Source organism: Psammomys obesus, unplaced genomic scaffold (genome assembly GCF_907164565.1).
Source record: "Psammomys obesus unplaced genomic scaffold, mPsaObe1.curated_primary_1811, whole genome shotgun sequence".
Lineage (NCBI taxonomy): Eukaryota > Metazoa > Chordata > Mammalia > Rodentia > Muridae > Psammomys > Psammomys obesus.
Window position 1 is genome coordinate 2,135,748 of NW_026596463.1, and position 14,318 is coordinate 2,150,065.

A 14,318-nucleotide genomic window follows, 5' to 3' on the forward strand; every position below is an offset into this window, starting at 1 on the left:
TTCCTTCCTTCCTTCCTTCCTTCCTTCCTTCCTTCCTTCCTTCCTTCTTTCCTTCCTTCCTACCTTTCTTTCTTTCTTTCTTTCTTTCTTTCTTTCTTTTTCTTTCTTCCTTTATTTTTCTTTCTCTCTCTCTTCCTTCCTTCTTTCTTTCTAAGTTTATCCATCTCTCTCCTCTCCTCCCAGTCTTATCTTCCCTCCTTCTACCCTGTATCCCCTGTCCCCTAATCCTCAGAAAAGGGGAGCCCTCCGTTAGTGGACAGAGCAGCCCCCTTCTGGCTTGTGGCACCAACATGAAGAGAGCTTGGCACCATCTTGGTGCCTCAAAATTCCCATCACACCCCCTGTGGCTGCTACTTGTTGAGCAACTCATCCTCACGCCTCCCCTCTTACACTCATGGCACCAAGGGGTCTCCAGGTCTCTTAAGCAATGCAACATTTCTTTCAAGTCGCTCTCCTTCTCTTGTCTGATGGAAGAGGTTATTGTCTGCCGTGGGACAAATCCACAAGCTAATGGAAAGGCAAATAATATGAAAACTAAATGGCAAAAGGCACTTAGCTGTTCCCAACTGCTAGAGTAGAGTCGAGTCCAATCCAAACCCTTGCCTCAGCCTCACAGAATCCCAACTGCTGGCTCTATTGGAGCTTTTCTTCACCAACCAACCCTCTGACATTCCCTCCAACCAGTAGAGTACTTGTTGGACAAGCCTGAGTACCTGAGTCTATCCTCAGCACCCATGCAAAAAAAGGTATATTCCCAACAGTGGGGAGATGGAGACAAGTTCTCTCTCTCCCTCTCCTTCCCTCCCTCCCTCCCTTGTTCTCCAGCATTCTCCAGGGACTTTGGGTCTGGGGTCTGGGTATGTAGCTCAGTGGCAGATCACTTGCCTAGCACACGCTTCAGGGACTTCTAGCTTAGTGGTATATCACCAAAGGTGGATGGATGGATGGATGAATGGATGGGCGGACAGACAGACAGACAGATAGTACTTTGGGAAATTTTTATATTCTTTCCTTGAAAAACTACCCACTGAACCGTGATAGAAAAGACTCACATCACAAGGGAATCACACAGCCAGAAGAAAGGTCACCAAGAGTCTCACCCTGTGAGGATGCCGATGAGGACACAATGAGAACCATATGCTAACTGCTGCAGAACACTCACAGCTGGACGAGATGCTATCTTAAGCCATTGATGAAACTAATTTAATCCTGACAAGACCTGTGTGAGTTAGGCACGATTATTCCTGCTTGTCAAATGACGGAACCAAGACACAGGGGCCATGGACTCTATGTGATAATTTTGGGACCTTCCCTCTGCGAGTTGGCTCCAAGCCTCAGCTCTTGACTATGAAGTGAGTCGCTGGGCTGCCTCTGCGAGTTCCTCTGTGGGTCAAGGAAATGGATATGAGTGGGCTGCACTAGGGTACAACAGGTAACCTGAAGAAGTCCTGGGATTCGTAACTCAGGAAATCACACACAGACAGACACATTCTGCCTTTCAAAGCGTCAGCAGAAGCCCCGTGCACTTCGCAACTCGGCATCCAAGATGGAGCAAGTCTTTTAGAAAGTCCCAACTCAGCTGTGTGTCTCTTTTAAATGTCCTTAAACTGGGTTATCAAAGATAGATAAGATGTTTGCAAACAACTGATGGTCAGACTGACTCTATAAAATAAGGCGTAGACTGATAGCTTTTTTTCCCCCGATATAAAATGATTTCCATGGCAGTTTGAAAAGCCAAATCATGATGGCACAGGCTTGTAATCCCAACACCCAGAAGGCTAAGGAAAGAGGATCCCAGGTTTCAGGACAGCTTGGACTAGGGAGACCCTGTCTCAAAGTGAACAAACAAGCAATTTAAGTAACAAACCAACCGCTCAAAACCATAGGAGTTGATGGGAAGGATGTTTCAGCATTTTGGTTTACTTAGCCTCATAACTTCATAGATATATTAAGTTAAAACAAAACAAAACCCATTGTTTTTAAGTTCCTCCTCAATTTGAAAATGACTGTGAGAATCTGTTGGTTGCCACGGGCAGATAGTAAGGTCCTGGGATAACAACTGGGCTTTGACATAAAAGACCCTGGTTAAGTCAGTATAAGTCTCTGACAGACATACTCATTTGCTAAGTGGGTATCTCTGTCATCTATGCAGATAATGTCCAGGCAGGAAAGAAATTGCACTTGAGCAGTTTATTTGTCTTTGATTTTGTGGAAATAGGGGTTCACTGGGTATCTCAAGCAATCCTTGTAGCAGCCTCTCACGCGTTTGGTTACAGGTGGGCCCCACCACAGCCGCTGAACAGAGTTTAACTACTTCAAAAGGAGAAAACAAGCTATAGACCAAGAACCATGGATGGGGGGGGGGGAACTAAAAAAAAAAAAAAAAAAACCTACAGCTGAGAGCCATCGCCTCTCCAGATTTGAAGGGCAGGGAGAAGGATGGGGTGGCCAGAATCCAGCCAGAACTGAGTTGGAATACCAGCTGCAGCAGAAGGCTACCGTACAGGGCCTGTGACTTTCAGCAGAGAAACCCAGACGTTTCTCCACCCCCCACAGCCCAGGGGAGCGGGAGTGGGGGACACAGGCTCTCACGTCTCTCAAAGCCGGAGTGGCAGGGCTCAGATGGGTCTATAGCAGTTTGCCCCTCAGGACTCAGAGCATAGCAGATCAGACGGGACCCTGGAATGACCAGCCTGGTGTCTCTCTTAAGGTTGGCGAGAGTCAATCTTCTCATTATCAGTTATTTTATGTTTCTGTCTGTCTTAATGAGTGGCAAATGCCATAAGGGCAGGAAGGATCAGCAAATTCACTACTGGGCCAGAACGTATCTCAAGCCCTATGTGGGGGAAGCCACTCTTACAAGCTCATATTAATGATTCAATCTTAAATAATTCAATTATTTACAAAATAAGATATGAGCAAATTGTTATACAGCTCAGGGAAGATGTATGGACTAGCACCCTTAAGCCCATAGTGGGTCCTTTTTCTGCTTCCACCTGTTTCATTAGCTGGGGGAGAATGCATTGCTCCCCCAACCCACTGAAGATTATTAGCTTGGAAATATTCTGGTCTGATTAAAGCCATACATCTTCTCTAATGGCACTGAATTTTCCTGATCTGATTATGTGAGTACAGTTAATTTCATTTGGGGGATCATTTAAGTTTAAATGTTTCAACCCAACGTAAGTATGTCTCCTCTTCAATTTCACTGAAGTCATTCTAAAAAGACTATGGGCACGGTGCTGTTCCCTGAGGAGACTGCCCAGCAATAAGGGAAAGAAAGCAGCAAGACCACAGGGCACAGTGGGGCACATATAGCCTCAGTATGTGGTAGGCTGAGCTCAAGGCTCAAGTTCAAGGCCAGCCCGTGCTACATAGTGAGTCCCATGTTAGCCTGGGAGATCCTGCCTGAAAAAAACAAAAGACAAAGAATCAGACCACTTAGTAAAAAGTCTGTCTTCCAGCTACCATACAGGCCAGACAGACTGGTGTCTACTATTCACGTACCATTCCTATTGCCCCTGACAGCTGATTGAGATATGGAGTTTTAAGATTTGTTTTTATTTTTTATTTGGGGGGGGGTGTATGTCACATGTATGTGAGTGCCTGCAGAGACCAGAAGCTGTTGGATCCCCTGGAAATGGGGTTCCCTGATGTGGGTCCTGGGAACCAAATTCTGGTCCTTTATAGTTACTTTTATCCCTGTACATAGCTCTAACCCTGGGATAGGAGAGATTTTGTTTATGTGTTTATAAACTAAACAAACTAGCAGATTTTAAAAGTTAAAATCACATAGAATAACTCAAGTTTTAATTTAAGAAAAACAAAACAAACTTAAGCCAGCACACAGAACTATGTAAAATAAAATGTGACTTTTTCTGCATATCTACCACATACCCAAATTCTACTCTTGTCCCCATTAGAAATCTCCACAGACAGTCTGGTGCAATGGTACAGTATAGGTTTAATAATTAATAATTGGTGTGTGTATGTGTGTGTTTATGTGGTTAAAAGTTCTTTAATTTTCCCAAAGAGGGGCGGGCCTATAACCCTTGAATCTGGGCAGACTTACAATGGTTTTGCCAGTAACATCACATGACTTCCAAAATCAGGTTATAAAAAAAACCCATGTCTTTCCACACAGGCTCTTAGGACATCACCTCCCCTTAATGACAGTCCTCTTTCGAGCCAGCCACCATGCTAGGAGACACCCTGGTGAACAGACTAGTTGGGACCAGCCTTTAAGTGATCCCAGCCTCAGGTACCAGGTATGTAAGTGTAGAAGGGGCCAGATTCCAGCACCCAGCAGCTTGAGTCTTCCCAACCATGGCTCATTAATTTGTCCAGTAAATAGAGCAGAAACAAGCTGCTGCCCACCGAGTCCTGTCTGAATTCTCAGCTCTGAGAATTAGTGACCATACGTTTGGGGGTGATTTGTTATTAACAACACCATGGAAATGAACAGAGCGCATGCATGGGTTCACCCGCTAATTTTAGGGTAGTCACTCTGAAAGTCTGTTGTTTCTGGGGAGAAAGACAAATCCAAGACTCTTGAGATCTGGACTAGAACCTCAAATTAGACCATGGTAGCTCTCCTGTCCTTGCTGGCCAGCTTGAAAAATGTGCTCGATCTAAGCACACTTATAAGCTATAAAACTATATAGTTTATAAAACTATATACGTTTGTCTCCTCTCTCTCTTTCTTTTTCTCTGCATAAGTGTGTGTGTGTGTGTGTGTGTGTGTGTGTGTGTGTGTGTGTGTATGTGAATCATTTCCAATCAGAGCAAAGATATTCAAATTAAAATTGATAGTGAACTTGGGGTTTAAGGTCTAGTCAGCTTGCTGGGCACTGGTGGCTCACACCTTTAACCCCAGCACTCGAGAGGCAGAGGCAGGTGGATATCTGTGAGTTCAAGGTCAGCCTGGTCTATGAAGGGAGATCCGGGACAGCCAGGCTGAGAAACCCTGTCTCATGGGGAATGGGGTGGAGGGAGTCTAGTCAAGCTGTTCTAGACTTGAAGCTCCCATGACTTACATGGATTGACAGTCTTTTAATTTCAACAAATTGTGAGCCACAGAAATTTGCTTTAATACCCTGAGACTGATAGGAATGATAATTAATTTTAACATAAGGGAAAAAAGAAATAGTGAAAAAATATAAATAGAAACAAATCTAGAAAGGAATAAAACAAGAAAGAAATGCTTAGGGGCTCATAATGATGATAGTTAGTGGCTAACAATAAAACTGAATTTATAATATTCTGTCTCAGGCTCCCCATGACAGTTTATTAATTTCAGATTGTTTTTTTTAATAAGAAGTTGCACAAGGCAGTCATGGTGTTGCACAACTTTAATCTCAGCTGGGAGGCAGAGACAAGCAGCGTGGTCTACAGAGTGAGTTCCAGAATAGCCAGGGCTACACAGAGAAACCCTGTCTCGAAGTCATTAAAAAAAAAAAAAAAAAAAGTTGCCATGCTGAGAAACAGGAAGACAGCACCACATCTGCTAGTTCATAGCCAAACCAGCTCCTAGGACAAAGCAGCAGGTACCCTGGCCTCCAGCCTTCCCTCTGTGTCACCAGAGTTAAAGGTCACTCATTTCACACTCCATATCACATCCCCTCCCTCTCATTTTGTAGGTACCTGGAAGCCAACAAAGAGAAGGCTCAGGGTCACAGAAAATGGCAACTGCTCTTCATGTCTCCCCAAACCGCTGGGATGCACAGTGAACTAAGGAGGTGGGCGCTTAGGTGCCTCTCACCCCCGGGGAGCTGAAACCACTAAAGGGGGCCAAGAACCTTCTGAAGGGGTGCTTCCCTTGCGTGGCCTCCACTCCGGAAAACTCAGGGAGTCAACAAACACCTCGCATCTACAGCACCCACCCTGCAGCCTTTCTGGGCCTGCCCTGCTCCTTCTCTGCCCATTCAGACTGTGCAGCCATCTGCTCCAGGCTGTCTTCAAGCGCTGACCACAGTGCCAGGGATGTCTCTGCAAGCGTTGGTCTTGCATTGGTCTTCCCATTGTCTGAGCACCCTGAAGGCTACAGGTATGATCAGCCTCGTACAAAGCGGACTATACAAAGCCTAGGGTGACCCCACTCAGCATTATTTCATCCCCTTGGGCACATGTGCCAATCTTTCTTTAGCTGTCGACCTTTGGCACTTACAGGATCCTCATTACTCCAAGTGTGGCCTGAAAACCTAGGAGCTAGTCCAGCCTCACCGGAGAAGAATCTGCAGTTAAACTAAATCCTCACATGATACATGCAAACAACTAAGGGTGAGCAGTTCCTCACAGGGGAACCCTCATGTGGTATTGGACATTTCCGTCCCAATAATGCCCAAGACACTACTCATAGCAGACATTTTGAAGAAAAGGCTTTAAAGGGTGGGAGAAAGCATAATCCCCTTTCTTGCAGAAAGATCTCATTATTCATGCGCTCTTGACATGGGGGAAGGGAGCCCAGATCACTTTATTTCAAAGCCAAATCCAAGGGCATGAAGCTGAAATAAAATCACCACCCACCAGCACACATGCTAATTGGTCTAGTACATGGTATTATAAAAGTCTCAGGTGGGAGCCAGGCCAGAGGAAACACAGCCCCACGAAACCAAATGTCCAGGAACGGAATTTGTTTCTTTACCAAATGTTTCTCCACCAGCGGTCTCCAGCAGTGTCTGGAGATGTCTCAAGTGGTCATAAATGACAGTGTACAAATAAAAACTATAGGACAGCCACACATACACCTCCCAAAACAAAACAGCAAAGAACTGTCTCCCATGAAACATCTACAATGCAAGGGGAAGGCCTTGCCTTCAGGATTCACTAGCATGTTATTTCCTCTCCTTCCTCCAGCTCCTCCCATCACATACTCTTCACCCCACCAAGCAACCCCCTCCCCTTTCTTTACAGCTTCCCCCATTGGCTCTAAAAGGAGCCTGCCATTGAGTATGTCACAGCCTGGGGACAGAGGAAGGACCTGCTTGTCCTGTCCTCATTATTCATTCAGCACAGGCCCTGGGTTACCTATTATAGAATCCTGCATGTGCTGTGAGAACTGGAAGGGCCGTAGCACTCCTTCAGGCTGCTCTCTTGGGCTTGAAAGAGACCACCACCCTGACAGACTTTGGCACACAGACCCTTTCCTTTATGATGGAGGAAAAGGGGCAGGGCTCACTAGGAAACTGAGCAGAGCATTAATAGCACAGCCCCCACTTTTAAAAGTACAGACAACTGCTGAATGGCCCCTCCAGCTTTAGCTCAACTTTGCTGAAAAGAACCCCCACCCACTCCTGTTCTGAAATGCAGCCTCCGGCATCCTTTCCCACTGTTTTGGCTTCACCTCTTCTAATCCAAGATCACTGTAAAGATGCTGTCTAGGACAGTCAATTTCATTTTACTGAACAGAGAAAAGAGTGGTCCTAAGGGGCAGGAGAACCATGCGTCCCGGCTGGAGCCCCCTCTCCTGGGTATCTCCGTCTGGACAACGAGTTGTAACCTTTCTTCCGGGGCGTGCTGTTCCCAGAGAGAACAAAGCGGCCAGCTTGGCATGCTGTTGCAGAGCACTTTAAGCCACAGAACCTTAAAGTTAAACTCATGTGCAATTATATCTAATTTGGCCCTTGCTGGTGATGTGCCCACTGACCGAAATCCTACTTGCAGGAAAATGACTGGACGCTGATGAAGGGAAACTCAGGGTAGAGCACACACACTCTAATCTTGTGACTTGAAGGCATCAAGAAAGGAGGATATTGGCAGGGGCTGTGGGAAAACCTGCCCTCAGTCAGACCCAAGAATTTACTCGAAAAGTTTCAGCTCAGACTCAGTTAAATTCCAAATACTGACCTCAACACTGCACGAAAAACCCTCTTCCTGGGTGGTGTGTGTGAGCTAAGCCAGGAGGCAGATGATGTCACGGATCTCTTGGGTACAGGTGAGGGTGGCAGAAAGATGGAGGTCAGCTGACTGAGCACTCAGCCAGTCACTACATCCCACTGCTGATTTCCACCAAGACCATGAACTGAGTACAGACGGGGAGAACGTCTCTCACGGTCGGAAGCAATCACATAAAAACCAATGCAGTTTCTTCTTTTAATATGATTACATGTCTGTAGGGGGTTGGGGGGGGGGAAGTAAGCCTGCAGAACAGGAAACATTATTCTGTTTAAAACAATGCTAATGACTTGACCCATATCCTTCCAGGCTTCCCTCCCACAATCCAGGTCCTAGACCCCCTAGTGTGTCCTACCATTTCACTGTATTCCATAAGCTCTCCCTATCACGACACAGTTTATTTATGCTGAGTGTGGCTTCCAATGGCAACATGAACAGCTGTTTGCTATTCAGACTTGAGAAGCGTGCGCACAACAGAAGGTAGTAAATAAGGAGGATAAGAAAGGAAAGCAAACAATACAATGTTAACGAAGACTAGACACCCCCCCAATAGTCTCAGTTCCCAGTGTGGTAAGTTTTGAAGCCGCCTTTAGATCCTGCTGGACAGCAAAGATGGCAGCCTCCTGACCCAATGGGGCACACTCAGGCTCTAGCAGGTCAGGCAAATCAGGGAATGAAAGGGCAAAGAAGGCCAGGTTCCATAATCAGGTGAGAAGGAATGCCAAGGAGGCAGAGCAGAAAATGTGTTTGGGGTGTTTAAAGACTCCTTGACTACTGGCCCAGTCAAAAGCCCTGGCTCTGGATACTGTTTCTTTCACACCACCTGTGAACTCTCAACCAAACTTGACTCATCCAGTCTTCACAGACCACTCCTCCTCCCCTTCTCCACTCACTGAGCACTGTCCCTGCCTGGCAAAGGCTTAGTGCTTTATAGTTTGACTTAATGACATCGTCAGACAGGAACAATATAACTATACTGTCAGAAGAGACCTCCTAAAGAGGTATGCATGTCTCTCCCTGTGGGTATCAGACTCTTGAAACCAATGAACCCTGTGGAATTACAGTTTCTCCATGAAACCGATGCCTGGGGATGGAAAAGGCCTGGTGCCAGCTAGAAGAGGGACATGTCTCCCAGGATGGGATTTCATACAGTTCTGGGACCACATTAGAGGACAGGACAGAACCAAAACAATAACGGGTCAATGATGGGCCAATGATGGGCTGGACCACACCTTGACCAGAACTGTATAGTTATGTATCCCTCTTATCCTCTACTTAAACCTAAATCTCACACACGGACACCCCCACCCAAGGGCTCTGAGGTGGCTCAGAAGGTAAGGGCATTTGCTATGAAGTCAGGCAACCCGAGATGTATTCCCAGAAGAGAGAACCGACTCCCCAAAGTTATCCTCTGACACTTCTAAGTTGTCCTCTGACCTCCAGACATGTGCCTGGATGCATAAAGTAAGTAGATAGATAGATAGATAGATAGATAGATAGATAGATAGATAGATAGATAGACACGTACGTACGTACATAGATGTTTAAGGCCTCTGAAATTTTTCTTTTTAGGACAAGACCACTAGGCCTCTTCATTTGCTGTTCTTCCTGATGTAGTCACATTGAACAAATCTCCTTTCTCTGCTTTTCACTGTTACCTGTCTCCTTCATTAGCAGATAGAGTACAAGTTGCTTTGCCTAGCTTATTGGAACAGCCAGGTCCCAAGCCTTGGTCCTAACAGCTCTGGTAACACTGTGACCTCACCACTTCAGTTCACAGACAGAAAGCCAGGGCTGAGGTAGTAAGTGACAGAGCCACATGGTTCTAAGCCACGCCACCATCGGTCCATGGGAACATCAGCTCCCTGGGGATAGAGGACAGCCCAAGCTCAAGTCTGCCCAAGGAACACTAATATCTCACTTCTATCCTACAGCATTTTGAGGTTTACAAAAGTGACCCTGTCTATAGAGATGAAGAAATCACGTAAAGGAAAAAGAAAATCAATGAAAGCAAAGGGAATATAAATACACTGAAAACCATGCTAACGCCCTTCACAAATTCTATAGTTACATTCCAAATTTGGCTGTGCTTTGTATCAGCCAAAGCAAAATACAGAAAGTGGATATTCATAAACACAAATTATGTATTTTCTTTCAGAAAGTCCTGTTGCTATAGAAATTCTCTTGGAAACGGTACCTGTCTCAGCTATCCAGTCTGATTAAATGAGTCTGTTTTCTGCTGAACTGTTGGCTAAACCCTACAGGTACTGCAATGTAAACCTGACAGAAACTGTTCTCAAAAGGGAGCACATACCCACCAGTTCTCTTACTCGGAATGTGCTAAAGGCACTAAGAGAGGGCTGAAGACATGTGAGTTACTTGCTCCACCACAGCAATGTCGCCTCTGTGGGTGAGCACTCGCTCTCCTCTCTCCTGAGGTTGGAGCCCACCATGGCTTCACTTGTCTACGGATCCATCCATAGCCCTTACTGGAATGTCTGCTGCTACCGCACCCTTCCAGCTCTTTCTTCCTTCTTCTATGCAATGGCCTTTAAACACTGGTGGAAACTAAATTCTGACGTAATAGCAGACACCAGGGCTACGGATATAGCTACAGTTGTGCAATGCCTGCTTAACATGTGAAAGACCCTACATTTGACTGATGACGACCATGATGGTGATGATGATTAATAAAAGTGGGCACCAGCTAATCTCACTCCCTGGAGATGCGTGTGATTGTTGACCATTAGTCAGACACTGTTCTAAGCTATCCAGAAGTTTTCCTTGCCCCAAACTGAATGGCGATCCTGGATGGAAGAGTGGGGATTTGTCATAGCAGGAATATAAAGAAAGATGACACAATAGTTAAATACTTTACCCAGAATACAAACTACAAAGGAAACAAAGTTGACTTTAAATTTGAATTCAACAGGCAAGTACGAAGCCAGGAGTCACTCGACCTGTAATCAAATCCTCTCTCGTACTGATGAGCCACATCTTATGCAAGTACTTCATCTGTCTGAACCTGTTTCCCACGAGTAAAATGGGGCTCATACCACAAATCTCAGAGGACTCTTGTGAGGATTACATTGGGTAATTCATTTTCTTTTAAGTGCTTAGAAGCCAGGAGTTTGGGACTACGCCTGTAACCCCAGCAACTGGGAAGTAGAGGCAGTAGGATCAAGAGTTCAAGGCCATTGTTAGAAATATATAGAGTTTGAGGTGAATCCTATCTCAGAGATAGAGAGATAGAGAGAGAGAGAGAGAGAGACAGACAGATGCCTAGAGCAGTACCTGGCACATATAAGAATTCAGATATGTTTGTTACTATTGCTACCATTAGAATTAAACAGGCAGAGGATAGAATCTCCCCCCCTTAAGATGTGTATATAATGCCACATCTCCTCTCTCCCCCTGGTACCTCCTACCAGATGTGAAGCATGTTCTCCTCAGGCTGCCCAGGGAAGTCAGGACAGACTTGAGGCCCCATTAGAGGATCTGGATTTTCTGCTGAAGCAGGATTGTCTTAAGTTTCAAAACATACCAGGCTCTTCTGCAGAGTCAACATCTTTCTTGTTAAATAACTCTGGGAACTCCACACAGTGCACTCAGCAGAGCCTCCAAGTAATCATTAAGAAACTACAACCGGGAAAAGGGTGTGGCGGTGTATGCCTGCAACCCAGCACTTGGGAGGGAGAGGGAGGGGGTTCAGCATCATTGTCAGCAGGCCAGCCTGGAATACTGAGACCCTGCCTCAAATAAACCACACCACACCAACAACTTAGTAATGCGGAATGTTCACATAGTGCTTGGCTCAGGGCCAGCCAGGGAACGGGGCTGGCTGCTCCCAAGCCCACTTCAGCCAAAGCACAAGGAAACTGAAATCAACCAGACATATGTGCTTCATCTATGCTCTGCCACCTCATCCATACATTAAAACTTCTCTCACTCATCCTTAGAAAGCTGTTCTCCCTTATTGCAGATCAGTTATCTGGAGCACTGGCTTTCACTCATCTCACCGCTGCTCATGCTCCATAAGATCCTACTCCAGAGGCCTCAGTCCCAAGTCAGCAAGGTAGAGAGGCCAAGTCCAGTCAAACAGTAGTAAGGCATTTAAAAATACCAGGTTCTGGGGACACTTGGGATTACCTAAGCCTCTTTTAAGCACATTAACTTAAGTCTTAATAGCCTATGCTAAATAAGGGTGTTCTATGTAGCAAACATTTGCATAGATTAATTCGTCCAAATACAATTATCATTCTTATCTTCGCCTCTTGCCTACGGTTGCATCACTAGTATTTGATGGTGGTATTGGGTTAAAATACCAGGACAATATTGTATTTTTAAATCCCATATATTTTGGGAAATCAGCCTTTAACTCACTTTACACTCTTACAGAAATCACAGGCAACTCATTTTCCATGCACTATTTCAATTTACCAATCAAAATCTAAGGAAACGCTTAAAAGTCACAAAAAGTAAAAATGAAAGCTAGATTTTAATCCTGCCCTGATTCTAATTACCTCACACCACCAAGAAATAAATTTGATCACAGCTAAATTTTATGATTTTATACAATAGTACTTTATATATTATATGTAATATATTAAATATTATATATATTTATAAGTAGTACTTTATATAATAAATTTTGCATTATATAGTATATATAATATAGTAAATATTGCATATTTTATAATGGTTCTTTATATATTATGTATAATATATTAAATATTATCTAGATATTTATAACAAATAGTACTTAAATAGTACTTCCTATCATAAATAGCACTTTATTCTCTGTGAAGAAAAGACGGATCCACACACGGCCTCCCGGGAAGTACCTGAGCAGGCTGAAGGTCTGCAGTGCTAAAGGGGTACCCTCACATGCAGAGAGAGTTCACTTTCTAAGTGTGTCAGTTTACTCACTTAAAGTAAAGGCTACACTGTGGCAGCTCCAACATCAGACAAGCAATCCCACTTCCTGGTACACATTCCCAGCAGCTTGCCTCAAAGCAGACAAGTGTCCATCAGCAAGTCAACAGATAGCGGGGTATGTGTGCATGGTGTCCACGGTGTGGAATCAGTTTAGCATTCAATTAATCATAAGATTAATTTTAGCATAAAATAATGGGGTTTTTATGTTTCTATATACACATAATCATATATTGCTAATATTTGCTCCCCACATTCTCCATCAGAGGTACCATTCCTATCCCCAAATAGTTGCCTTCTTACTTAATATCATATATATTTATCATAAGTATATCATTTTTAATATGTATATATATATACATATTCTTTGATTCAGGGTCTCAATGTGTAGCTCTTAGCTGGCTAGTATGCCTGATCTTGTTTGTATATTTAAATCTAGATTTTGTACATGAGAAAATATGCAGTATTTTGTTTCTCCCAACACCATGACCCTCTCTTATTTCCTCTCCCTCCCTGTGACTGTCCTCCTGGTGCTGCAGGGCCATGGCAATTTCACATCATAAGCCAGATAGTAACTGAATTTTCAAGCCTTGGCTGTACACTGGAACCTCTGGGACGTTTTTTTAAAAGTATCGGCTCATTACTCGGAATGGTAGATAGGACAGGTTGCCCTGACAGATGCACAGAGGAAACAGGCACTCATGAGGCACCCACATCGGGAAACTGGACAGGGCTCCTCAGGGACCCAGTGTCAGTGAACCAATGGGGAGGCAGGATCTGCCCCAGCCAGGGAGAGGAACATAGCAGCCAAAGACAACTGAGGCACTTGACTGGACCCTGAAAGATGGCTCTAACACGCAGCTGTGGGGAAATCATGAATGGTCTTGAGGATGTATCTGAAGATGCCCCCATTCTTCGTCGCTGAGATCTGTGCTGAAGTGTTTAGAGATGAGATGTCCCAAAGCCTGCAGGTGTGACAAACATATTTAGGCAGTATCCTGAGAGTAAGCTAACTGTGATTCCTTTCAATATACAGCCAGGAGTACTTTTGTACTTAATGGGGAGGCTTCCATATTAATTTCCACAGTGACAGCACTTATTTATTTGCACGCACACCGACAGCGAATGGAGCTTTATTTTTTCTTGTGTTCTCACCAGCACGTGTTGTTGTTGTCTTGGTGACAGCCATTCTGACTAGGGGTATAAAAAAAGAGAGCTGTGAAAGTAAAAGGGATGTAGAAGGCAAAAGAGAAAGGGAGGATAAGAAATAATAACAGAGGAGTGAACGTGATCAAAACACACTATATACGTGTTGAAATGTCATAACGAATTTCTTCTATGTAATTAATGATATGCTACTTTAAAAGGCAAAGCTATATGATAATTTTATCATATAATAATTAAATTAAAATTATGATTTCCTGCAAGAACATTCTCTCAAACAAATAGAAGATCTGGGGAAGAACACTTTGGAGACCAGTGTTTGCTTT